Source organism: Macaca thibetana, chromosome 6, assembly GCF_024542745.1.
Source record: "Macaca thibetana thibetana isolate TM-01 chromosome 6, ASM2454274v1, whole genome shotgun sequence".
Classification (NCBI taxonomy): Eukaryota; Metazoa; Chordata; class Mammalia; order Primates; family Cercopithecidae; genus Macaca; species Macaca thibetana.
The window spans coordinates 8,982,257-9,008,807 of NC_065583.1; the positions used below are offsets into that span (position 1 = coordinate 8,982,257).

General features: G+C 49.0%; 2 protein-coding genes across 18 annotated transcripts in view; both read right to left on the reverse strand.

Moving 5' to 3' along the window:
* The window catches only part of ATP6V0E1 (ATPase H+ transporting V0 subunit e1), a 380,972-nt gene that overhangs the window by 281,204 nt on the left and 73,217 nt on the right, over positions 1 to 26,551 (reverse strand). The window lies entirely within an intron of this gene.
* Positions 1 to 26,551, reverse strand: part of RPL26L1 (ribosomal protein L26 like 1) — a 287,969-nt gene that overhangs the window by 217,477 nt on the left and 43,941 nt on the right. Inside the window, exon 1 of one of the 17 annotated variants that reach the window (XM_050793356.1) lies at positions 24,813 to 24,816. The exons of 12 other annotated variants lie outside the window; for them this stretch is intronic. The gene's annotated coding sequence lies outside the window, so the exon portion shown is untranslated. Of the gene's footprint in view, positions 1 to 4,069; positions 4,074 to 12,246; positions 12,251 to 19,289; positions 19,294 to 23,234; positions 23,239 to 24,812; positions 24,817 to 26,551 lie in introns of those variants that run through there. 4 more of the 17 variants (XM_050793359.1, XM_050793332.1, XM_050793325.1 and 1 more) reach the window with 4 other exon arrangements.

The window sequence follows — 26,551 nt, forward strand, 5'->3', positions numbered from 1 at the left end:
TAGGAAGATTTGATATCCGTGCTGAGTCTCCTGGAAATCTCCTTCGCCAAGGCCTCCAGTGACCGCTGGGGATTCTTCTCGGGACTCCCGCAGAGCTCTTAACAGCCACCTTCCTGGCACTTGTCACTCTGCGTAGTTGTGTGTCTCTTGCCCAAAAAATACATATGTAAAGGAAAAGGAAGACAGTCAAGGAGGGAGGGAGGCAGGGGAGAGTATTGGCCTCCCTCACCTGACTGTGAGCCACCTGAGGGCAAGATCGGGCCTTTTTCATTTCTGTGTCCCCAGCCCCCACTGCAGGGCTAGGCACATTGTGAGGAAGTGAATGGTTGAATACAGGAAGGAACACTTTGTGGGTGAGGGACCTCCTTCTAGCATATGACCAGCCCAGCAGAGCCTGAAGGCAGCGGCAGGGTTTGGGGTCCTGTTCTGGGTGTTGCTAGGGAGGCTTTGGAAGACAGTTCTGATGGAGACACATGCTTTAGGCCCCGCCCACAGTTCAGTCAGGGAACTGACCATACTGAGCTCTGAGTAGTGCCGGGCCCTGCATGGGATGCTGGGTGCACAGGGATGCAGGAGGCACGGTTTCTGACTTCAGGCTCTCCTGGCAAGTGGTGGAGACTGATACATTGGCCCATGATTTTGGCACAGTGATCTGGGGCTGTAGGTGAGGTGTGGGCAGAGCAAGGGGGTGAAGAAATGCAGGGAGGAGTGGGCAGATGAGAGAACAATACAGGAAGGCTTCCTGGAAGAGGTGACCCTTGAGCCCCAGAAGGGTGAGCACATGGCACAGGAAGGACTCCCATCTCAAGTGCTGAGGGATGACCTGAAGCCAATTTACTGCTGTTCCGTAGATTTTACAAGAGGAAAAAAGGCCCCAGTACTTGTTCCAGGCCCAACCTTCTTCCCTAGAATTGAATTCCCAAGAGCCCTCATAAGGGTCACTGCCCTTATCCTGCTATTTTATGCAAAAAGGATCAGAGCCCCATGACCTCTCTGGTGGGCGTTTCAGAGTGTGGGCACCGTGCTGCTCTGAAGCCAAGGAAATGACCGGCTGGGAAGAAGGACTGGAAAGAACTAGCCTGGCCGCTGGCCCCAGCTCCCCTCAATGTCATCATCGGATGAGCAGTTTAAGCTGTTCTCCCTTTACCACGAGCCAGAGGAAGGGTCTGTAGTAGGTTTCACTGGCCACTCTCCTTCCTCATATCCTCATCGTCACCAACGACTTAACACTTCCTGAGCCATCGCCAAAGACTTCAGGCAGCAGCTCTGTGTTCTAGCCCCAAGTGTAGCACTTTGTTGCTGTGTGAATCTCAGCAAGTTACATCACCTCTCTGGGCTTCAGATTCCTACTTATCTGTTTTATTTTGTATTTTAAGACAGAGTTTCACCCAGCATGTGCTTTACATATGTGACTTATTTAGTACATCCATTTAGCCTGCTGGACGGGCTTCTTCTTATTGCTGTGTTTAGCAAACCGTTGATAGGGTTTGGGTGTTTTGTCCTCTCCAAATCTCACCTTGAAATGTCACCTCCAGTATTGGAGGTGGGGACTAGTGGGAGGTGTTTGGGCCATGGGGATGGCTCATGAATGGTTTGATGCTGTCCTCGGGGTAATGAGTGAATGAGTGAGTTCATTTTTTTTCTTTTTTTGAGACAGAGTCTTGCTCTGTCACCCAGGCTGGAGAGTGCAGTGGTGCAATCTCGGCTCACTGCAACCTCTGCCTCCCAGGTTCAAGCAATTCTCCTGCCTCAGCCTCTCGAGTAGCTGGGATTATAGGCACCTGCCACCATGCCAGGCTAATTTTTGTATATTTATTACAGACGAGGTTTTACCACGTTGGCCAGGCTGGTCTTGAAGTCCTGACCTCAAGTGATCTGCCCACCTTGGCCTCCCAAAGTGCTGGGATTACAAGTATGAGCCATTGCACCTGCCAAGATCTGGCTGTTTAAAAGAGCCTGGCCCTTCCTCCCTCTCCCTCTTGCACCCTCTCACCATTTGATACACAGGCTCCCTTCTTTACCTTCCACCATGACTAGAAGCTTCCAGAGGCCTCACCAGAAGCTGAGCAGATGCTGGCACCGTGCTGCCTCTACAGCCCGCAGAGCCGTGAGCCAAATAAACCTCTTTTCTTTATAAATTACCCAGTCTCAGGTATCCCTTTATAGCAATGCAAAACAAACTAATACACCATGTCCTCTGGAGTAAGTAGCTGAGGCCTGGAGACGGAGAGGACTTGCCCATACCTCAGGTTTAACACAGTGTGTGTTCCAAGACCCAAGCCTGGCAGGGCCTTCCACTGTACTGGGCAAGACAAGGGTGAATCCCACCCTCACTCAGGGGCCTAACATCCCCTTTAAGGTTGGGGAAGGTAGGAAGTGCCAAGGATGGCTACTAAATGAGAAGCTCCCGCCATGGATTCCTGGAATAAAGCTTCATGTGTCCTCAGCACTTGATAGACCACTCACAGACCATTGTGACAGACCATTGTGACGCTAACTATGTAGAGATTCGCAGACCACTGTGACACTGACTATGTAGAGCAGAAAGGCTGGTTGTTCCCCAGGCTCTAGTCTTCTTTAGTAATAGGCTTTTAGCCAGGTATATGTCCCACATTCCCCAGCCTCTCTTGCAGCCAGGCATAGCTATTTGAATAAGTCAAACCTAATGTGTGTGCAACTTCCAGGGAGTGTCCTTAAAGAGAGGGCTGATACATTTCCTCCCTGTTTTGTCCTTCCTGTGGTCTGGAATACAGAGTGATGGCTGGAGCTGAGGCAGCCATTTTTAACCATGAAGTGATGTTGGGAATGTTGGCAGAGCAGCAAGACAGAAGGAGTCTCCTTCCCTTAGGACTGTTGAGGGGCAATTCTCCGTGGCATTCTTATACCTCTTGTGACACCTTTTGTGTGGAACCATCTTTTCAAGGATGCTGTATGGCAGATAGCCTGGGGGAGCAGGAATAGTGTCGAACTCTGGAGCAGAGGACAGGTTTATTTCCAGACCAGGATTATAAAGATAATGCCTTTCCCCAGGTCGAATGTTGACCAGGTTTGTTATCAGCCTCTTATGCTTATAAGATTAGGAGTTTCCTAAGCTCAGTATATCTCAGCTCTGACATGAGCCCACTGTGTGCACGGCATCCACCTGGGCCTCCTGCTCCAGCCCCATGGAACTTAGGGGGCAAGTAAACCAGAGCAAAGATAAAGCTTGTGCTGCCTACTGTGTTGTGAGTAATAAAGTCCTTTGTCTCTGACCTAAGAGTCCTGTGTCTTCTGCTAGCATCTGTGCAATTGTGATAAGCTCAGTTGTTAGTTTGCAAGTGGGAGAAAATAAATCTCAGATTCTTCGTATGTCTGACAAGGACTTCATGGAGCAGAGCACTATCATTAGCTCTGGTGCACTTTTTAAAGTTTTCCTTTTTCTAACTTCATTGAGCTAGTATTTATTTTAATAAATATATCTCACTTAAGCCTACAGTTTAATAAATTCTGACAGATTTATACAGTTTTATATATTTTTAAATTTCAACAAATGCTTACAGAGTGTATTATACCTACCAATACATTCAAGATATGGAACATATCCGTCATCAAAAATTCCTTTGTGCTCCTTCCCAATCTGTCCCTAAGCTGCCCACCTTAGTCAACTAGCATTATGCTTTCTGTCACTGTAGATTAAAGCTGTGTTTTCTAGAGTTTTCTATAAATGGAATTATATAGTATTTCTTTATCGTGTCTATTTCAATTAGCATGCTTTTTTTGATTAATCCATGTTTTTGTGTGCATCATTGACTCTTTTTAAAAAATTTTTTTCAATGGACTCCATTTCTTAGAGCAGTTTTGGCTCACAGCAAAATTGAGCAGAAGGTACAGAGATTTCGCATATACTCCCTGTCCTCACATACACTTAGACTCCACTATCAACATTCCCCACCAGAGTGAGTGGTGCATTTGTTACAGTCTGTTAACGACACTGACACATCAGTATCACCTGAAGTCCATAGTTGACATTAGGGTTCGCCCTTGGTATTGAACATTCTGTGGGTTTGGACAAATGTTTAGTGATAGGTATCCCCCATTGCAGTATCATACAGAGGAGTTTCACTGCCTTCAAAATCCTCTGTACTCTGCCTGTTCAGCCCTCCCTCCCCATAACTCCTGGCAACCACTGTCTCCATAGTTTTGCCTTTTCAGAATGTCATATGGTATGTAGCCTTTTCAGATCGATATCTTTCACTTAGTAGTATGCATTTGAGATTCATCCATGTCTCTTTTATGGCTTTGATAGCTCATTTCTTTTTAACACAGAATAAGATTTCATTCTCTGGATGTATTACAGTTTATTCACTTACCTACTGAAGGACATCATGCTTACTTCCAGGTTTTGGCAATTGTGAATCTGGATGCTATAAACATCCACGTGCAGGTTTTTGTGTGGAAATATTTTCAATTCCCTTAGGCAAATGCCAAGGAGTGCAACTGCTGAGTTGCATGGCAAGAGTATGTTTAGTTTTGTAAGAAGCTGTCAAACTGTCTTCCAAAGTGGCTGTAGCATTTTTCATTTTCACCAGCCCTGGATGAGACTTCCTATTGCCCCACATCCTCTCCAGCATTCGGTGGCATCAGAGTTTGGGATTTTGGCCATTTAACTAAGTGTGTAATTGTTGCTTTAATTTGTATTTCTCTGATGACACATAATGCTGAGCATTTTTTCACAGGCTCACCTGCCATCTGTGTGTCTTCTTTGTAAGGTATCTCAGGTATGTTTTATTCATTTTTAAGGTGAGTTGTTTGTTTTCTTGCTGTTGAATTTTAAGAGCTCTATGTGTGTTTTGGACGACAGCTCTTTATCAGATATATCTTTTGCAAATATTTTCTCCCAGTCTGTGGCTTGTCTTCTCATTCCCTTGAATCTGGTGGGCTTTTTGTGTGTGTGAGCAAACTGTATTTTTATCTTCCTATGTTGTTTAAGCCAGTGTGATGCTGGGCTTTTATTGGAAATGAACCTAATTCTAATACAGGAAGTCATATTTCTGCTTAGAACCTTCCAGTGGCTTGCCATCATATCCAGGATAAAGCCCAACTCTTTCTGTGTCCTCCATAGGCCCAGCTAGTCTGGGTCTCTGGCAGAGTGGTTAAGAGCAAGGCTTGTGGTTGAAATTCTAGTGGTGTTGCTTTCGATGTCTGTGACCTTGGGCAAGTTATTTAACTTCTCAGTGTCTCAGGTTCCTCATCTGTAAAATGGGTTAGTAATAGAATATAGCTCATCAGGTTGTGGAGAGAGCCAAATGGGTTACTGTAACAAGCACAGGGTCAGGCACATGGTGAGCCCTCACTATATATCACTACGGATAGTGTCCCTTCCACTGCAAACAACACATGGGTTTTCTTTCATTTCTTCAAGAAACTGAGCTTACTCCCACCACAGAGCGTTTGCACCTTTCCCTCTGCCTGGAACTCTAACCCCTCCACCCAACAAACACACACCATGCATGCTCACATACACGCTCCAATACATGCACTCACGCATGCTCACGCTCACACATGCTCACACCCACCTGCACATTCCTGAACACTAACACACGCACACGCTCACAAGCAATCACACACACATCCACACACGCGTAATAGTCACACTCAAATACGTTTGCTCACACAATACTCATTCCCATACACACTCATGTGCAGTCACAAACATGCACACTCACACCCGACATATTCCCACCCCTCTCCACACCCTTTTGTGAGGCTGACTTCTCCCCCTGCTCAGAAGGTCTTATCGACCGCATTACCTCCTGTGGCCTACGTTCCTCTGTCTGGGCATCCATTCCTTGGTTCCATAGCACCCTCAGCCATGGCTGTCCCATGCAGCCTGCATACCCTGAGCACACGATGGCCCAGGCACTGCTCCAGCTTCTGTTAAAGGGTGACTGTGGCTTCATGTTGTCTCCCTGACTGCCCTGTAGGCACTTGTAGGGCAGGGACCTTGGTGGTCTTGTTCACAGTTGTTTCTCCCAGCGCCAGCCCAGGACTAGAACCTAGTGGGTACCCAAGAAATGTGTTTTGGAATAAATGGATGAGTAGATGAACAGCAAGGACCATGGGCTGTCTGCACAGGAAGGTGCCCTGTGTACACCACCTGCCAGTGCGAGCTGAAGCGTAGTGAAGGGAAAGTTCCCCGCACAGGTCAGAATGTGCGTGGGAGGGTCCTGACGGGAACTCCACTTCCTGCCCGCTGCTGGGGTCTTGTCAGACCCTGGCAGGCAGTTCTTCTTTCTCTGCTTTTCCACAGGGCAAGGATGTGGCCTCCACATTTTTGGTGGGCTAGTTCCAGTATAGATCTCTTCTTCTTCCTCTTCTGTCTTCCCTTCAGAGAGCAGGCAGGCAGCCTGGGGCTGAATCTAGGCAGAAGCACCAGCAAATGCTTCTGCTCCTGCGTGTAACAATGACCCCCAGGTGTCCTGGCCTCCTAGCCCTGGCTCCTCACCCTGGGCAGGGCACCTTCCCACCTTCTCCCTCCCCAGGCTGTGAGGGCCAAGCCTCAAGGCTGGGCTGAGCATCTGGAACCCCATGGGTGCTCCCCAAGGATTTCCTTCCTTCCTTCCTTCCTTCCTTCCTTCCTTCCTTCCTTCCTTCCTTCCTTCCTTCCTTCCTCTTTCTTTCCTTCCTTTCTTTTCTTTCTTTCTTCCCTCCCTCCTTGCCTCCCTCCTTTCTTTTCTCTTCTTTCTTTCTCTTCTTTCTTTCTTTCTTTCTTTCTTTCTTTCTTTCTTTCTTTCTTTCTTTCTTTCTCTTTCTTTCTTCTTTCTCTCTCTTTCTTTCCCTCCCTCCCTCCCTCCCTCCCTCCCTCCCTCCCTCCCTCCCTCCCTCCCTTCCTTCCTTCCTTCCTTCCTTCCTTCCTTCCTTCCTTCCTTCCTTCCTTCCTTCCTACCTTCCTTCTTTCTTTTTTGAAACAGCGTCTTGCTCTGTTGCCCAGGCTGGAATGCTGTGGCACGATCTCAGCTCACTGCAACCTCCACCACCTCCTGGGTTCAAGCGATTCTCCTGCCTCAGCCTCCCAAGTAGCTGGGATTACAGGTTCCTGCCACCACGCCCAGCTAATTTTTGTATTTTTTTTTTTTTTTTTGAGACGGAGTCTCGCTCTGTCGCCCAGGCTGGAGTGCAGTGGCCGGATCTCAGCTCACTGCAAGCTCCGCCTCCCGGGTTTACGCCATTCTCCTGCCTCAGCCTCCCGAGTAGCTGAGACTATAGGCGCTCGCCACCACGCCCGGCTAGTTTTTTGTATTTTTTAGTAGAGACGGGGTTTCACCGTGTTAGCCAGGATGGTCTCGATCTCCTGACCTCATGATCCGCCCGTCTCGGCCTCCCAAAGTGCTGGGATTACAGGCTTGAGCCACCGCGCCCGGCCAATTTTTGTATTTTTAGTACAGACAGGGTTTCACTGTGTTGGCCAGGCTGGTCTCGAACTCCTGACTTCAAGTGATCCATCTGCCTTGGCCTCCCAAAGTGTTGGGATTATAAGCATGAGCTACCGCACCGGGTCGGATCCTCTTTCTTTATTGGCCTTGGATTCTCATTCATTTGATAGGAGGCAGATAGAGGTCAGATGTCAGATTGGGGGGAGCAGCAGACAGTTTGAAAATATTTTGAGAACGTATATTCAAACTTCTTGTTTTTTCGTTCTCAAGCTCCAGGTCCCAACAGAAAAATGCAAATTTAACAAAAATCTTCCTGGGATGGAGTGGGAGTTGCAGAGGAATAGATGCAAAGATAGAGAAGTTTGGAACCATTGTGTTAGGAATGCAGAGGACAGCTTGACATTTATGTAGTGAAAATGATATGTTAGCCGTGAATGCATGTGTGTGGCTGTTTTGTGTATGTTGAAGTGTACAGAAGGCAGGGAGAGTGTGGCTGTGTGTTCCCGTTTGTATGGATGCCCGTGAGGCTGTGGGTGATTGTCCAGGTGTGGACATGTGCAACGGTGCTGCGCTTGCCTGAGTCAAGGACATAACCATGACAGCAGGTGGAGGAGGGGATGTCTCTGGGTGGGCGGCCTGGGTGGTCCTGGCCTGATAGCCGGTTTGAAGAAGCTGAGTGGGAGCTGACCTCCTCTGTGCCCTTGGTCAGCCAGACCAGCAGAGCTCTTGGTCATTTAAGGCGCTGGCTCAGGCTGGCAGCTCAATAGGCCGTCTGGGGTCGAGATGGCGCAGGCCTTCCGGGGGGCAATGAAAGCTATTTTTAGTGGCCTGGGCTATCTCCCAAATCCTACTAACTATTTCTGGCACCAAAAGATTGCCCTGAAGGATGTGGAAAATTTTCATGTCAAGAATGTCTGGTTTCCCTTTGGCTAAGCAAGGGTGGAGCAGGGAGAGCAGGACAAAGGGCTCGAGGCCCAAGGAATTCTGGGAAAATCTCAAAGTGAGAGCATGAAATGGCCCTTGTCCTGTCCTTTAGAGAGGAGCATGGACTTTTAAAAACAGCTTCGTTACTGAGGCGGGAGAATCGATTGAACCTGGGAGGTGGAGGTTTCAGTGAGCTGAGATCATACCACTGCATTCCAGCCTGGGCAACAGAGTGAGACTCCGTCTTAAGAACAAAACAAAACAAAACAAAAACAAACAAAAAAAACCCCCAACAGCTTTGTTATGGGTGACCATCTGTCTTGGTCTGCCAGGGACTGTCTTGGTTTTAGCATGGAAATTCCTGCGTGCAGGGTTCTCAGCTCCAGCAAACTGGGACAATCAGTCACTCCGGCTCCATTTCACAGGTTTTAAAGTTCTAGAAGCTGCTGGGCGCGGTGGCTCAAGCCTGTAATCCCAGCACTTTGGGAGGCCGAGACGGGTGGATCACGAGGTCAGGAGATCGAGACCATCCTGGCTAACACGGTGAAACCCCGTCTCTACTAAAAATTACAAAAAACTAGCCGGGCGAGGTGGCGGGTGCCTGTAGTCCCAGCTACTCGGGAGGCTGAGGCAGGAGAATGGCGTGAACCCGGGAGGCGGAGCTTGCAGTGAGCTGAGATCTGGCCACTGCACTCCAGCCTGGGTGACAGAGCAAGACTCCGTCTCAAAATAAATAAATAAATAAATAAAGTTCTAGAAGCTAAATTATAACAATAGCTTGAACTACATGTATCGTTTTCTAGAATGTTCACAATTACCCTATCAGTACGGACTGTTATCATCTCCATTTTACGCGTAAGAAACTGAGGCACAGAGAAATGCTGCAACTTGCCTTTGCCTGGCCGCTAGCTGAGTGATGAAGCCAGGATTTAAGTTCTGTTGTGCTGGTGTCAGAGTCCACCATTGTGCTGTATGGAGAAATGATGTCTTTGGACCCAGGAAAACCTGGATTCAGTTACTTCCTAGAAAGATACTGTATTTGGCCAGGTTGTCAGGAGGATGAAAGGAGAAAACTGGCTGCTTAGGAGGTACTGGCTCTCTTTCTCTCTCTCTCTCTCTCTCTCTCTCTCTCTCTCTCTCTCTCTCTCTGTCTCTCTCTCTCTCTCTCTCTGTCTCCACAATCTTGCTATGTCACCCAGGCTGGAGTGCAGCGGTGCGATCATGGCTCACTGCAGCCTCGGGCTCCCTGGCTCAAGCGGTCTTCCCACCTCAGCCTCCAAAGTAGCTGGGACTACAGGCTTGCGCCATCATAACAGGCAAATTTTTGTATTTTTGTGGAGACAAAGTTTCACCATGTTGGCCAGGCTGGTCTCGACTCCTGGGCTCAAGCGATCTGCCCGCCTCGGCCTCCCAAAGAACTGGGATTACAGGAGTGAGCTCCCGCACCCGGCCTCTGGGCTCCACATTTCTTAGAATGGGCTGATGCGCCCATCCTCGCAGGGCTCCCGGAGGGAGGGTTCGGGAGATCAAGTGGGATCTGCTTCTCTGACTTCTCCGAAAAAGTCTCTCTCTCCCTAAGCAGGTCGGGCCCCGATCGCCAGTGAGCCTGTGCGCTGGGAGCGGAGGTGCGGACGTGCGTGCGGCCGGCCGGGGCATGAATGGAATGCGTTTGGTCCCGAGAGACGCGCTGTTCCTTCCGCAGGCCGCGCGTCAGCGACGGAGCAGGAAGGGCTGGGGCCTCCTCGCGTTCCCAACGGCCCCCTTCGGGCTGGGAAAGTGGCTGAACAATAGGGCTGCCCGGCTGGCTGCCGGGGCTGCTGGGAGGGACTGATGCCCGGGGTGTGTGTGTGTGTGTGTGTGTGTGTGTGTGTCCGCGCGCGCGATCCTTAGGGTAGGAGGGCCCTAGAGCCCTATGCTTCCTGAGGGGGAAAAGGGAGGACTCCTTACTGGGTTTCCCCAAGTGTCAGGCCCTTGGGCATTATTTCATGTGGTACCCACAACCACCCTGGGAGGGAGGCACTGGCATTCTCATCTGCAGAGCGGGCCACAGAGGCAAACTGGATTTGTGTCTTGCTTAGAATTTGTGCATTGTTTAGGGAGGGTCCTACTGGCATTGGCCATCTTTCAACAGTGGGTTTGGGGCTGAGGCAGGGGCCAGGGAAGAGGCTGGGAAACCTTGCCAGGTGCCCTGGAAAGCATGCATATGCACACAGCATTTGCTAAGAGAATGAGCTCTCCCCAGATACCAGGATAAAGCTGTGAGGTCACCAGCACCTCCAGTTTACACCTGTGGAGACAGGCTTTCAGAGGAACCTGCCCACTCACACTGCAAGCTCATATTCACTGTGCCAAAAAGGATTTGAATAATTAATTCTGCCTTTTCTATGTAAATGGCACCTCCAGGTAGTCAAATGGTTGATGAATGGAAGTTTCTATTTCTGCTTAAAAATGTAGAAGGGATGATAGACTAGAAGGTCATTGTTCCACTCCTGATGGGATAATGGAACTAGGCATTAGGCAACTGTGGCTGCTCACATCACAAAGAGACAGAGAAGCAGGTAGTATGAGCCCTGGGTGGAACAACGTGGCACCGCCCATGGAACAGTCTTGCCCAAAACTGTAATCTGAATCTGAACAAGTCCCTAGATTCAACCAGGTTACAGAAGCTACAGGGGACAGAGGAACATGTTATGTGGCACCACAGGGATGTAGTCAGCACTCTTCAGATGTGGGGCATTCTATAGATAAACAACTGGTCTCTTCTACAAATAAAATGCAAGAAAAAAGAGACAAATAATAAATAAACAGTAAATAAATAAACACGGGACAGGGGTGCATCTCTAGAGTAAAGCAGATTAGGAGACATGTCAACCAGTCACCATGTCTGGATCTCATTAGGACTCTGATCTAAACAAACTGTAAAGCAAACTCACCAATCAAACAAATGAAAAACATTATGATACAATCAGGAAATTCAAATAGATCCCTAAGAACCACCTGTCTGGGACCTAGTGATCTGTTTCGAGCTAATGGTTCCAGATGAAATTCTTAGGATCAGGCAGCTTTGAGACTTGGGTAAAATGGGAACTGCCCCCAAGGCAGTGATATCTGCCTGTCTCCTGCTCCTTGGAGCTCCTGGAGGATACGTCCTTGCTGGAGAAGTCGGTCTGTGGGAGGAGAAAGGTAGGAGGGAGAGACTGTTTTCTCTTTTCTGTTATCTGCCCTCAGGGTCACTTTTTTTTTTTCAGTACGTGTGTCTTATAGGTAACCAGAGTCTGGCCTTTTTATTCTGTCTGCCCAGAACCCAGTGTTTAAAATTAGGCCCCTTGAGCCAGGGGCTGCTGTAATCCTGCTCCCTGGAAACGGTGTAAGCAACAAACTTCTGTTATTGGGACATAAAGTGTGTGCTTGAATCTGGAGTGGCTCAGGATGGCTGATGTCCCATTCCCTCTGAGGACAAACCTGCCTTGATTGGTTTGGTCCCACTGAAATGCAATGTTCTGCCCAGGCCCACAGCCCTGGGTGCTGGGACTCAGGAATGGGTCTCTGATGTGGAGCCTGCATTTCTTCTTGAGATGGTCTTTTCATTTCAAAGATGGAGATATGGAGTCCCCATGAGTCCCACCCAAGGTCAAACAGCAAGTTATTATTATTTCATACATATGGGCCTTACAAAATCCTTATTTAAAATGGTTTGCTTTCATTTTTACAGGTTAAATCACATCCATAGCAAAATACTTAAAACTACTCAAGGGTCTGATCTGTGACAAGTGACTTCTATGCAAACCTACCCCCAGTCACCTCATTCTCTATTCCAGGAACTGATGTTATCAGTTTCTTGCACGTCCTTCCAGAGATGGTCTGGCCAGGCTTTCTCAGGGGGCTTCCACAAGAGAACTAGGTCTCAATGCCCCCTGTCATCTGTAGTGTGTAAGGAATTAACTTCTCTCCTCTACATCCCGACAGTACCAGGTCTGCACCATCCTTGGGCAAGCTGAGCATTAGTCCCTCATGCCATTTTCTCTGTTCTGTGGTTAGACCCTGACCCCCAGCTGCTCAATTCAACGAATTATTCCATACCTTTCTTTTTCTCTTACGTTATCCGGGAGTTGACTTACTGTGAGTTTGTGGAGAGCTGCCTCTTTGTTGCAACTGTGTGGCACCCACTGCATGCATGCAAGCAAATCATTGATCTGTTTCTTCTAATGGGCATGGAGGTTGTTTCCAATCTTTGGCCTCTATTCACAATACTTCAGTGCACATTCTCATGCACATATGTGAGGGCACCAGTGAGAAATTCCTGGAGGAATAGGACCTTACTAATTTGTGTCAGAACTGGACCTATTGCCAAAGCTTAGAGGAGCAAGGACAAAAAAGGTATTGCAGCCGGTCTAGGAAGAGCCTGGCTTAGGATATCTCATTTGCATCCTAGACATGCAAACAATCTGGAAGTTAGGGGAGAAGAACAGGAATTGCAGATGTTCAAGGAGGGGAATGAACACTTATTGTGGGCCTGCTACATGTTAGACATTTTCTATTGACTTATATAACTCTAGCAGAAGCTCTGTGAGGTGGGTGCCTGTTCCCAGAAGCTCGGAGAGGTTAAGTCATTTGTCTGGGAGCACACAGTGGGGAAGTGGCAAAACTGAGATTTGAACCCAAGTAAGTCTGAATGCAATGCCTGTGCCCCCTTTGCTCCACCACCTGGTGGCTTTCAAATATTTCCAGAATGGCCAAGGGTCAGGGCTGGCATGTTGCCCATCTCCAGACAGTGTAATTCACATCGCTGCCTGTGTGCTCAGCACCCCAAGGCATTGTGCAGTGCACAGTCTGTGAGGTTGCACATGGCAACCCCATCAGCGTGCCACACTCTGCTCTCAACAACTACAAAAATCAATAAACACAATTGCAGCTCTTAAAAGCATGCAATGGCAAAGTAGTTGATTTATGAATTCTCTTATTTGTTCATTAAGAAGTTAGTAGGCTGGGTGCGGAGGCTTATGCCTGTAATCCCAGCACTTTGGGAGGCCGAGGCGGGCAGATCACGAGGTCAGGAGATTGAGATCAGCCTGGCTAACACGGTGAAACCCCGTCTCTACTAAAAATACAAAAAATTAGCCAGATGTGGTGGTGGGTGCCTGTAGTCCCAGCTACTCGGGAAGCTGAGGCAGGAGAATGGTGTGAACCTGGGAGGCGGAGCTTGCAGTGAGCCGAGATCGAGCCACTGCACTCCAGCCTGGGTGACAGAGCGAGACTCCATCTCAAAAACAAACCAACAAAACAACAATAACAAAACAAACAAAAAGTAAATGATTAGTAGACACGAAGAGGATCAAAGTTGAAAGTCTGTTTTCTCTTCGGTCATTGTGATTTAAAGATACCCTATGATCAAGGAGGATGATAAGACTGACTCTGTTGGGCAAGGCTTCTTGGAGGAGGCAATTGGGCTGGGCCCCAAAGGATGAGTAGGAGTTTGGCAGATGGGAGAGGAGTGAAGTGGGGAGTGAGGGTTCAGGAAGAGTATTTCAGGTGTGGAGGATAGCCCGCAGAAGGCACAGGGTGTGCAGTAAGCAGAGTCTTCAGGGACTGCAAGTGGTTCCCTATGACGTGGGTGGAGGGAGTGAGGGAGGAAACGAGGGGTGGGGCTGGTGGCCAGAAAGTCTCATTGGGGGGCCCTTGGAGGGACTCAGACCACACAGACACATGCACTTGTGTGTGCAGGAGACAAAGAAGGAATCCTGGAGCCCCTACCTGAGTTTAAATCCTGATCCCGACTGTGTGACCTTGGGCAAGGCCTCTTTGTCTGCACACTGGAGGATAAAATGGGCTGTGACAAGATCCAGCAAAGGGGTCCTTGGTTGGGATCGTGTGCGCAGAGGCCAGAGCACACAGGTGACTCAGCTGTCCTTAGCAATGTGTATGCATCTCATTCACCATGACCTGCCCACCTGGGAACTCCCGGGTATGCAGAGTGGCATGGTGGGGCCAGGGGAAGGGCAGGCTGGGGCTGGCTTAGCTGGTCTGGCTTCTGCTGGGCTGGGCATGCAGACTGCTGGGAGTCTCCTTCCCACCCTCCCTGGGTGGCTCAGCTCGCTACACACTGCAGTGGGGGTGGGATGGGGGATGGGGACAAGAACGAGGAAGCCTGGCATTGAGTGCCTACCGTGAGCCAGGCCTGTGCCCAGCCCTTTGTTCACATTGTCTTGTTTAACGCTCAGCAAATCAGGTACCTCATTCCCATGTCACAGATGAGGAAAATATGAAACCAGTTTACACAGGGTAAAAGGTTTCACGCCATGGCCATCTACTCTGGAGTCTGAGTTCTTTCTATTCATCTTTGAACCACCAGTTTCTTTATCTCCACTCAGGCTCAGGAGAAAATGGAGGCAGGGGCGTGGGTTCACAGCCCCCATTGATTTAGGTGCCTTCCAAGCTTGAGGTAAAGGTAGGACCTGGGGGTATCTCCATCAACCTCTTGCACTTTATGCTCTAGTAGTTTCCTACTTCAGGCCTCCATACCTTTGCATATGCTGTTCGCTGTGCCTGGAATGTTCTGATTCCTCTCTGTCTGCCTGGCAAACTCCTATTCATCCATCAAAACCCAGATTAACCAGCACCTTCTCCTAGAAGCTGTCCATGACTTTGCCCTAGGCAGCAGCAATCCCTCCTTCCTCTGGACCACCTGTACCCCTTGTAGCATCCTTTTACTATGCCCCTTTTACCGTGGGTTGTGATTACGAAGAGGCTTATCTGTCTTTCCAGTTAGATGATTAATGGTATCAGGGCAGGGCCTGTTCTTGTTTACCTCTGGACCCTTAGTCCTTATTGCAGGGTCCAGGACATAGTAGGTGCTCAGGAAAGCCTGGTGGAATTTTTTTTGTTGTGGTTCTTGAGACAGAGTCTCACTCTGTTGCCCAGGTTGGAGTGCAGTGGTGCACCTGGCCGCCTGGTGGAATTTAATTGCGCCTGTTTGATTTGTGTAACTAGATATTGTGCAGTGCTCTGTGCAGCACCATTCTAAACACTTCTCACACATTTAATTCTCACAACACCCTGATGAGGTTGGGTCATTCTCTCCACTTCACTGAAGAGGAAACTCAGGCTCAGAGAGGTTAAGTAACCAGGGCAAAGCTTCACAGCCAGGAAGTACCATAGCCAGAGCCCAGCTGGTGTGAAGTCTCCAACCCTAGCTTATGTATTGCTATTTCCCAAACTTGCATGAGATGATTCAAACTGGTACTTGGGTTAACTTTTTAAAAAAATAATTATTTTATTTTAATGTATGTTAGAAAAAAATACTGTATCAAATCCATGTGTTCCCATAAACCTTTATTCTTATAATTTCACTATTCATCTTTAGTATTAAGACTATATTTACTCAGTCACCTAAACTTTCAAAATAGTTACATATTTTGGAGGCTGGGCACTGTAGCTCATGCCTGTGAACCCAGCATTTTGTGGGGGCCGAGGTGGGTGGACCACCTGAGGTCAGGAGTTTGAGACCAGCCTGGCCAACATGGCAAAACCCTGTCATATAAAAATACAAAAATTAGCCAGGCGTGGTGGTGCATGCCTGTAATCACAGTTACTTGGGAAGCTGAGGCAGGAGAATCACTTGAACGCGAGAGGCAGAGGTTGCAGTGAGCTGAGATCACACTACTGCACTCCAGCCTGGGCAACAGAGTGACACTCCATCTCAAAAAAAAAAAAAAGTTATATATTTATGTTCATGTGGATTAGAAAACATATGTAACCTGTGCATCAAACCCATGGCCTTTGGCTATGATATAATTTCCTTTTAAAAAGTAAAGTTAGGCCAGGTGCAGTGGCTAGTACCTATAATCCCAGCACTTCGGGAGGCTGAGGCTGGAGGATTGCTTGAGACCAGGAGTTTGAGACCAGCCTGGGCAACACAGCAAAATCCTGTTCTTCCATAAAAAGTAAAAAAAAAAAAAAAAAAAAAAAGTTAGCTGGGTGCCGTGGGTCATGCTTGTGACTCCAGATACTCGGAAGGCTGAGGCGGGAGGATCGCTTGAGACCACTGCACTTCAGCCTAGCAACAGAGCAAGAAACCGAGGCTGAAAAAAAACCAACAACCAAAAACAAAAACTCAACAAAAACCACTACAGTGTTACCAGAGTGAGGCGGGGACTCTTGCCCAGGTCCCATCGGAAGAAGTAGGGGGCAGACAGAGTGGGGCCTGAACCAGGATTGAAAGCTGTCCTGGTCCCAACTTTCCCTTTACCCAATACCTGTCCACTCCCCACCCAGCAGCCAGAGTGAGCTTCAGAAAATGTAAGTAAAATTCTGTTCCTCTATAGTGAAACCCCCTCAATGGTTTCCTGTTGCTTTTTTTTTTTTTTTTCTAGTCTGTCGCCTAGACTCTGGAGTGCAGTGGCATGATCTCGGCTCACAGCAACCTGCATCTCCCAGGTTCAAGCGATTCTCCTGCCTCAGCCTCCCAAGTAGCTGGGACCACAGGTGCACGCCACCACTCCCAGCTAATTTTTTGTATTTTTAGTAGACATGGGATTTTACCTTGTTAGCCAGGAAGATCTCGATCTCTTGACCTCCTGATCCACCTACTGTGGCCTCCCAAAGTGCTGGGATTACAGGCGTGGGCCACCGCGCCCGGCCCTGTTGCATTTAAAAAGGAAAACCTGGCCTGCCCACTGCCCCAACTTCATTTTCTCTCCTTCCCCCTTGGCTGTGAGGCAGGAACCATGTTGGCTCATTCTCTTTCCAGATCTTCACGCAGTTTGTCCTCCTCAGAGAGGCTGCGTCCCCACACCGACCACCCAATCAGAAATTCTTCTAAGTATTCACAATCGCTTCCTTGTTTAATTTAGATGAGCAGAGCCTCTAACATTATCTAGATCTTTCTTTCTTCCTTCCTTCCTTTCTTTCTTTCTTTCTTTCTTTCTTTCTTTCCTTCTTTCTTTCTTTCCTTCTTTCTTTCTTTTTTCTTTCTCTCTCTCTCTTTCCTTCTTTCTTTCTTTCTTTCTCTTTCTTTCCTTCTTTCTTTCTCCCTTCCTTTCTCTCTCTTCTTCTTTCTCTTTCTTTTCCTTCCTTCCTTCCTTTCTTCCTTCCTTCCTTCCTTCCTATGTATTTTTGTTATTCTGTTAGAGCAAGTACTCTTCCTTGTCACTGCTGTGTCCTCAGAACAGTGCCCAGCACATAGTAGGTGTTCAATCGATTTCTGTGGCACACACTCACGTGTAGGTGGTGCTGAGGGGCTGGGGAGTGGGCTTACACTCCGGCATCCACAACTGTGAGGTGAGCTGCTCCGAAAACAGCTGACAGATGCGAGGTTCTCCAGCTGGGCAGGCCAGGCAGCTGAAACCAAAAATGCAGACGAGATTAGTCACCCTTCGAGCCTGGTAACGCTGGCACCGAATGCACTCCCCATCCAAACACATCACAACATTGTGGGCCCCGGCGTCTCCAGGGCCCCAGGTGGCAGCTCTGGCATTTGGGAGCTGGCAGCAGCCTGGCAGGGTGGGCACTGGGGGTGGGGCAGTGGCGGGCGAGGAACGAGGTGGGCCGGGGGCCACAGATAGCGTTCTCTGGACTGGGGACAGGTGGTGGCAAGGGAAACCGGAGGCTTCTGAGGACAAAGCAAATCTTAAGAAAAGGAGTCTTGAAGAATGAGCTCAAAGCTGTTGAAAAATAAAAATTCCACTCATAAACCAAAGCAGACCACTCGGTTGTGAAATCAATTTCCGCGACACTTGGCGTGCTTGAAAGGGGAAATTCTCTATTTTCTTTCTTTTTTGTTTTATAACAGCTTTATTGAAATATAATCACATACCATATACTTCACCCATGCAAAATGGACAATTCCATGGTTTTTAGTATATTCATAGTTGTGCAACCACCACCACAATCAGTTTAAGAACATTTTCATCACCCCAGAAAGAAACCCCTACCCCATTAGGAGTCACTCCTCTTCCCCTTCACCACCAGCGTAAGCAACCGATAATCCAATGTCTGTCTCCATAGTTTTGTCTACTCTGGACGTTTTAGATACATGGAATCATACAAGATGTGACCTTTTGTAACTGTTTCCTTACACCTCGCTTCATGTTCTTAAGCCATCCACGTCATAGCACATATCAGTACTGTATTCCTTTTTAGGGCCAAATATCCATCATTGTATGAATAAACTATATTTTATTTATTCATTCTTTGATTGGTGGACATTGGGTTGTTTCCATTTTTTTCTTTGCTATTATAAAGAATGCTGCTATGAACATTTGTGAGTGTACACGTTTTTGTGTGGATGTATATTTTCATTTCTCTTGAGTATATACCTAGTATATTCCTAGGAGCGGAAATCTGTTTTCTTTTCTTTTTTTTTTAATTTTCTTGAGACAGAGTCTCACTCTGTTGCCCAGGCTGGAGTGCAATGACATGATCTTGGCTCACTGCAACCTCTGTCTCCTGGGTTCAAGTGATTCTCCCACCTCAGCCTCCCGAGTAGCTGGGCTCACAGGCGTGCACCACCACGTCCGGCTAATTTTTGTATTTTTGGTAGAGATGGGGTTTCACCGTGTTGGCCACGCTAGTCTCAAACTCCTGACCTCAAGTGATCTGCCTGCCTTGGCCTCCCAAAGTGCTGTGATTACAGATGTGAGCCACCATGCCCGGCCACTATTTTCTTTTAAAAAGAAAAAAAAAAAATTCCCCAAGTCAAAATACATACAGTGTGGAGTGGATTTAAAATGTCAGTTGCAGTTGCAATAGCACAAGTGAACTTCACAAGTGTGGAAGCCACAGCTGTGCCTGGCACATTCTGGAAGCCCAATGAATATTTTCGAACAAATGCCCAAATGCTCACTCATTCTGTTGTCCCCAGTGAAAAGGCCTGGGAGTAGAAATGTGACAAAAATGCTACTTGAATTTAATTGATTGTTTTGGGTTTCGTAGACAAAGATGGAGAAGCACCCCCAACCCCTAGCCCCAGCATGTAAGGAACTCAGTCTAGAGGGAAACGCAGACAAGTAAACCCAGCACCAGGACACAGGAAGGACAGCAGGGAACTCTTTTCTGTCCTCCTCACTTTTGGCATTTGCTTCTTGAGCCGATGGCACTTCCCCTAAATTCCTGGTGTGGGCTGCCTCTTGTCTCCATGGGAGAACCCAGTGGGAAGAGAAAGCGCCATCTTCAGGAGGATGTTGGCCTGTACTTGGGACACACCTGCCCCTATCTTTGTGTCTGATGTTGAGGACCTATTGATCTCTTTTATGAAATAAAGAACATCCTGCCTATTGCTTTTTTCTGATTGTCAACATGCTTCCATGATTTTTTTTTTTTTTTTTTTTTTGTTTTTTTTTTTGAGATGGAGTCTCACTCTGTTGCCCAGGCTGGAGTGCAGTGGTGCGATCTTGGCTCACTGCAACCTCTGCCTCCAGAGTTCAAGCAATTCTCCTGCCTCAGCCTCCTGAGTAGCTGGGATTATAGGTGCATGCCACCACACCCGGCTAATTTTTGTATCCTTAGTAAAGACAGGGTTTCACCATATTGGCCAGACTGGTCTTGAAGTCCTGACCTCAGGTGATCCACCTGCCTTGGCCTCCCAAAGTGCCAGAATTACAGGCGTGAGCCACCACACCCGGCCACTTCCACGTATTTTCATTGTACCCGAAAGTACATCCAAACTGCACTGGGTGCCTCAGGTTCTGAGATTGACAGAGACAGCCCCTGTCCACCTGGACCTCCCAGCCTGGTGGGCACAACAGAGGGCCCACAAGCAGGCCCAAGGGCCCTTGAAGATATCTGTTTGAAAATATACAACCCTCTGAGTTTTACTGACTTATGAGACACATTAGTGCATCACTTCTGGTGTGCTTTTTGTTTGTAGAATTTTAATGTGTTTATTTATTTATTTTTTTTTATTTTTGAGATGGAGTCTCTGTCACCCAGGCTAGAGTGCAATGGCACCATCTCAGCTCACTGTAACCTCTAACTCCCAGGTTCAAACTATTCTCCTGCCTCAGCCTCCCAAGTAGCTGGGATTACAGGCACCCACCAACATGCCCGGCTAATTTTTGTATTTTTAGTAGAGACGGGGTTTCACCATGTTGCCCAGGCTGGTCTTGAACTCCTGACTTCAAGTGATCTGCCCACCTTGGCTTCCTGAAGTGCTGGATTACAAGTATGAGCCACCACGCCCAGCTCATTTATTTTTAAAGAAGATATTTGCTTGTTCATCCACAAATGTCCTCAGAAGGACAGAGAGAGAAGTAAAAGTTTCCCTTGACACTCAAGTGCCTCACAGCCTAGCAAGACAGTCAGACATAAATAAATGGGAGCCCTCTCTTTGTGCTGTAATGGGGGACCCTACAGGGCATAGTACTTTCATTCTCTCTCACATATAATTTTCTTATTCAGAATCTACAAATGCACATACACATTATTTTAGTCGCAGATCTGACATATATTCTGTCCTCATGTGGGTTATATGCAATTTTATAATTTTCACTTTTCAATGTTATATTTTTGCATCCATAAGTGAGATATTTTATATCTTATGTTTCCATTTAACGAAATATTATATCCTTTTTAAAAAGTACTTTTTTCTTGTGATTTTAATAGTAGTACATTTTCAATGGAGAAAATTTAGCAAATACAGAAAAAAAAAGACATGAAAATAAAGACCACTCATAACCTCACACCACCCAGAGACAGGAATATCAACGTGTTGCCATCTTTCCTTCTAGTCTTCCTTCTAGGCTGTCTGCTATGTTCTTATGAAGACACATGTTGTCCAATGTGCTGTTCAATTCCAGTGATACTGGTAGGGGTCTGGGTGTCCCAGCAGAGGGAAACATTTGGATAACACACCTCCCTTCCACAGGGAGCCTCTATTTCCTTCTCTCCAGGTCACTAACTCACTCTGCAGCAGCCACTGAGTGGAGGAGTCCAGGCCACTGGTCAGCCAGTGGCAGGGAGGGTTTCTGGAAGGGCCCAGGAAAGGTTCTGAACCTGGGCCCAAGGTTGGGGAGTCTGAGCTCTTGAGCCCCACCCCCAGGAGGGTGAGGAGGTGGGGAGAGCAAGGGAATTGCTGTTGAGACAGAGAGTGTCTGCCCCGGCCCCCCAAGCCAAGGTTCTAAATAAGGGCCCTGAATCTGCTGCGTCAAGCGACAGCTGAGAATCCCTGTGGCTTGGCGTCCCCGCATCCTCTGCCAGAGTCACTGGGGGGTGGAGGGTGGGAAGTGGGGTGCACCCAACCTTTACTAGTGCCCCCGACAGCCTTGCTGAGCAAAGGAACTTCTCAGAGAGAGAGAGAAAAAAAGGCCCTGGGAATGTTAAACCCAGTCTGTGAAACAGAAGTCCTGCTTCTCTCCATGGAGTGGCAGTGTGACAGTCACCATTTTTTCACCAAGGTAGGAAAGAAAGAACAACTGTGAGTGTTTGGTGCTGTGACTATTCCTGCAGAACCTTCACAACAGCTCTAGGAGGCAGGCATCACTGTCTCAATGACAGCAAGGTGGAATCGGGGGCTGGGAGCAGAGGTGACTTGCCTATGGTCACACAGGGCTGGGGTGACTCCCCATGCTCTCCTGCCCCTGCTCTGGCCCGTCCCTGGCCCTGTGTGGGGCTTCCCTCTCTCCAGGCACCCAGCATTCTGCCTGACGAACTTCACCGCCCCAGGTCCCCACCTCTCCCTATCCCTGTGCAGGCAGGAAACGCAGGCTCCTCACCTCAGCTTCCCAGCAGCCCCAGTCTGGCCCTCCCCTGGAAATATTTATCCAGTGAATGAATAAACACAGAGAGGGACCCTGCACATAAAACCAGGCTGGGGCAGCATCATCCAGCACAGGCTCTCCATGCCTCACGTGCAGATGCACACACGTGTGTATGTTTCTGTGTGTGTGCACATGTGTATGTGTGTGGGGAGCCAGGAGGTGGAGTGGAGTGGTTGGACATGCAGACTCAGGAGCCAGACAGCTTGGGTCTGAATCCCAGCTTCTCAGCTGTGTGCCCTTGGGCAAGTGGCTGTCCCTCTCTGTGTCTGTCTTTGCCTCTGTGAAATAGTGGAGGGTTGTAAATAATCTCTACCTCATCATTCATGCAACAGCGCTGGTATAGAAGTTAGTCCAGTGCCTGACGCAGAGCAAAAGTTTTTAGAATGCAACAACTTATTGGGGAAACTGAGTCAAGATTACCAGATGAAGTGACTTTATGACTTTAGGCAGGGAGAGGCCACGTGCACCAAGAGGCTCTTGTGAGGAGGTCACATCAGAATTGTCCTGGAACTCTCCTGCCTGCAAGTCTTCGGTGGCTCCTCTGCTATCCTCAGAGCAGTCCAGAGGAGGTTTGTTTGTTGGCTGCGGGGCTCCCAAGGCTCCCTGTGGGCTGGAACCCTACCCACCTCTGGGGTTTGCCTCTGTGACCCTGCTCTGTTCCCACCTTCCCCACCGCGGCCTCCATCCCTTCCTGCAAGTGGATCAGCCCCAAAGCCTGCGGCTGTTTTGATGACTTTATCTCCCTCCCACCTAGGGCTGCCTCACAGCTCTTCCTCCAAAATATATGCTGGCCCAGCTGCCACCCACCCCTCCAGTGCCCACCCCTCAGGACCGCCCGGCTGTCTCTCGCCTGGCCTCGAGTCCCTCCTGGGCTTCCATCCTTGGCCACGTGGCAGCCAGAGGGTCCTTTGAAAATATGACTCTGAGAGTGCCACCTCCCCAACACGCTTGGGGGACACCCCCAGTGCCTGGCCAGTGCACCAAGCCCCGCTGCTCAGGCCCTGCCAGCCCCTCCCTTGCCTTCACTCTCCTTACCCTCCCAGGTGCCCGCAGAGCCTGGGCACCTGCCCCACAGTGCAAGCATCTCCCCCAGGTCTCTGCCCAAATTCACCTGCTCAGAGAGGCCTTCCCTCGTCTCCCCAACTGGCCCCCCCACACACAAACACACACACACATGCACACACACATACATACACAAATACACATAGATATACACACACACACTTATACATACACAGGCACAGCATACACACACAAGTCCACATACATATAATATATTGTCATAGAGTTATAGAGCTTACACTTTAGAGAGATGGACAATATTGTAAAGTTTATAAATCAGTGATTTGTGCATTTCGTACATAAAATTTAAAAAGAATATCATTTTGGGTGGAAATACGCACTTTATAAAGCTAAGGAGGTGGATGGGCGTGGTAGCTCACACCTGTAATCCCAGAACTTTGGGATGCCGAGATGGGCAGGTCACCTGAGGTCAGGAGTTCAAGACCAGCCTGGCCGCCAACATGGTGAAACCCCGTCTCTATTAAAAATACAAAAATTAGCCAGGTGTGGTGGCGGGCACCTGTTATGCCAGCTACTTGGGAGGCTGAGGCAGGAGAATCGCTTGAACCTGCCAGGTGGAGATTGCAGTGAGCCAAGATTGCGCCACTGTACTCCAGCCTGAGCAAGAGAGCAGACACTGTTTCAAAAATAAATAAATAAATAGGAGGGAAGCAATAAAGAAGGGACTAGGGTATATATGTCACACACACACATACACACACACACGCAGCCTAGTCCCCTCTTCATCTGTTTCCTTTTTTCAAAGTGCTCATTTCCACCTGAAATTATATTCTCTGGTAATTTTATTTATGAAAGGTATAAATCAATTATTTCTAAGCTTCACAATATTGCCTGTCTCACTGAATGACAACACAAATATTGTCTGCAGGAGAGAAGGAAGGAAAAATGAAGGAAGGGAAGAAGGAAGGAAGGGAGGGAGGGAGGGAGTGAGGGAGGGTCAGATTTGGCTGGGCAAAGACAGGAAGGAGAGGAGAGGTGAGCCCGTGCCGGCTTATCTGGGGAACAGCCTGGTCCGGCTGGCTCAGAGAGAGCGCAGGCCATTGTGGGACAAGAGGCTGGGGGATGACTTTTGGAACAAAATGTGTGGAGCCTAAATGCCAGAAAAGAGAGCTGTGGAACCAAGGAGAAGATCTGTGTTTTGACCCTAAACCTTTTCCTCCCTGGAAGACAAGTGTTTAGAAAGGACAGCGGATCCCTCGGGGTCCGGTCCTGTAGAGCTGCTCATATTCCAGCCTCCAGCCCACAGCCGGGGAGGGTGTGGACTCGGGGAGCTGGGGCCCGGGAGGAACTTGCAGCGTAACACCCTCTGGAATGCTGTGGCTGCAATTAACTCGCTCCAGATTCACTCAGTTCCCGTCAGAACATGAAACCAGAGGGAAAAAACCCATGAGGCCCGGATTGATCAGCGAAGAACTTAGCAACAGCACAACAAGCTGCAGCTGACCCGTCCCTGGGGCTGAGGTGCTTTCCAGCCAGGCCCAGGGGTTAGGAGCTGGGAGCTGATCTGCCGCTTCTGGCTGGTTTGTGGAGCCAGGGGCCCACCCCAAGACCTCAGGAGGTCCACCTGGCCGGCGCCAGTGGGGTGAAGCTGTGGTTCAGGCTGGACACAGAACCACAAGGGCTCCCCGGAATGGCTTCACTTCCCCATTCCACCACGTGGAGAGACTGAGAAGGGTATTGTTGGCTGGTCCCTGCTCCCAGACTCAGTCACCTTGGACATCCTGGTTTGCTTCGCTGGTTGATGGACTCACTGGCTCCACACCCTTGCCAGGAGCCCACAAGGGAATCTGGGACTTCAGAGTTTTAGCAACATCCCAATCATCCGGGCATTTCTCGGTGACTCACAGCCTCCCATCTGCTCCACCATTACATCTGGATGGCCAGGAGCTTGGCTAGCTCCTGACCCAGTTCCTCCATCCTGCCTCCTCTCTCCCAGGCCGGCTTCACACTCAGTGGGCCGGCGTGATTGTACCATAAAATATCTCAAGCATATGGAAAAGTTCAGAAAATCATTTTTCAGCCAAACAGCCGCCACTCCTATTTAACCCTTAATGATCTGCCTGATTTGTTTCAGGGGGTGATGGTGGGGTGTACCCAGGCCTGTCTGGGGAGCAAGCTGAACAGCAGGGCTCTGGCAGGCACAGCGTCTTTGTGTGTGTTTAAATGTCCATCACATCCGTTGTGAATGTCTAGCAGGTCTCTGACAATAGGCCTGGCAGCATAGTAGGTCCTCAGGGAGCAGTGGTTTTCCTGATATTGTTGCGTCACACCTCAAAGCCAGTGAGGCAGGCAGGTAGTCTGCAAATGAGGAAAGAGAAGCCCAGATTGGGGCTCAAGGTCACTCAGCCAGAAAGGGGACCAGGACGATGAGCCAAGTCCTTGTTGGGAGCAGAGCCATGACAGCCACTGATAGGCTCCTCTTCCCCCCAGTGCCATCCCTTCCTGGGGGTACATGGAGGAGAGCCATCTCCAGGATGAGCCCTTCGGAGGGGAGGCCGAGGGCACGATCCGGCTGGAGATCCGGGCTTGTGGGAGAAATGGCCTGGATTTCTCCGATGCAGCCATTTGGGGGATTGGAGGCAGAGGCTTCTCCAGGGATGGAGGTCTCCAGGCTTGCTCTGACGACCCCTCCCTCCCTCCCTCTGCAGCATCTGTAATTGAGTCTGCTTGAAACTGCTCCTCGCCTTGCCTGAGTGACAGGGAGTCAGAGCAGTCTCTTCGCAGCTGGGGGCCCACAGGAGGAGTGGGTCTGGGGGTCCAGAGCTCGGAAGTGCCAAGTCCCACATCTGTTTGATTGACTCCAGAGTGCCTTGACCTAGTCCATAACAGTTCAGCGCAGCTTACTAAGGACAGACCACCCATGCTGTCCCCCACGGGCCCTGTCACAGGTACCATGTAAGAGGTAGGGCAGTGAGGGGGGATCCTTCTGGAACCCCAGTCCCCAAAATGGAGTCCTTGGCCACCACTTCCGAGCTGTGTGGCCCTGGGCAGGCAGTTTCTCCTTACTGAGGCTCAGTTCATCATGTGTGAGCTGTGAGGGTTAAGTGACGAATGTGGCACATCCCTGGCACCCCAAAATGATGGCCCTTATTACAGTGGAAAGTCCAGGCGCACCTGCTACCCTTCCCCCACTGTGTTGGTCTAGAACATTGGTTCTCAAAGTGTGGTCATTGCACCACCCGCAACAGTGTTGCCCAGGAACCTGTTAGAAGTGAAAATTCCCCAGCCCCACCTCAGAACGACTGAATCAGAAACCCTGGGGTGGGGCCCAGCGCTCTGTGTTGAACAAACCTTCTGGGGATTCAGACGTGCACTCAGGTTTGGGGACCACTCCTTTAGGGCATCTACATAACCACAACACTTCCCTGCTCTAAACCCTTC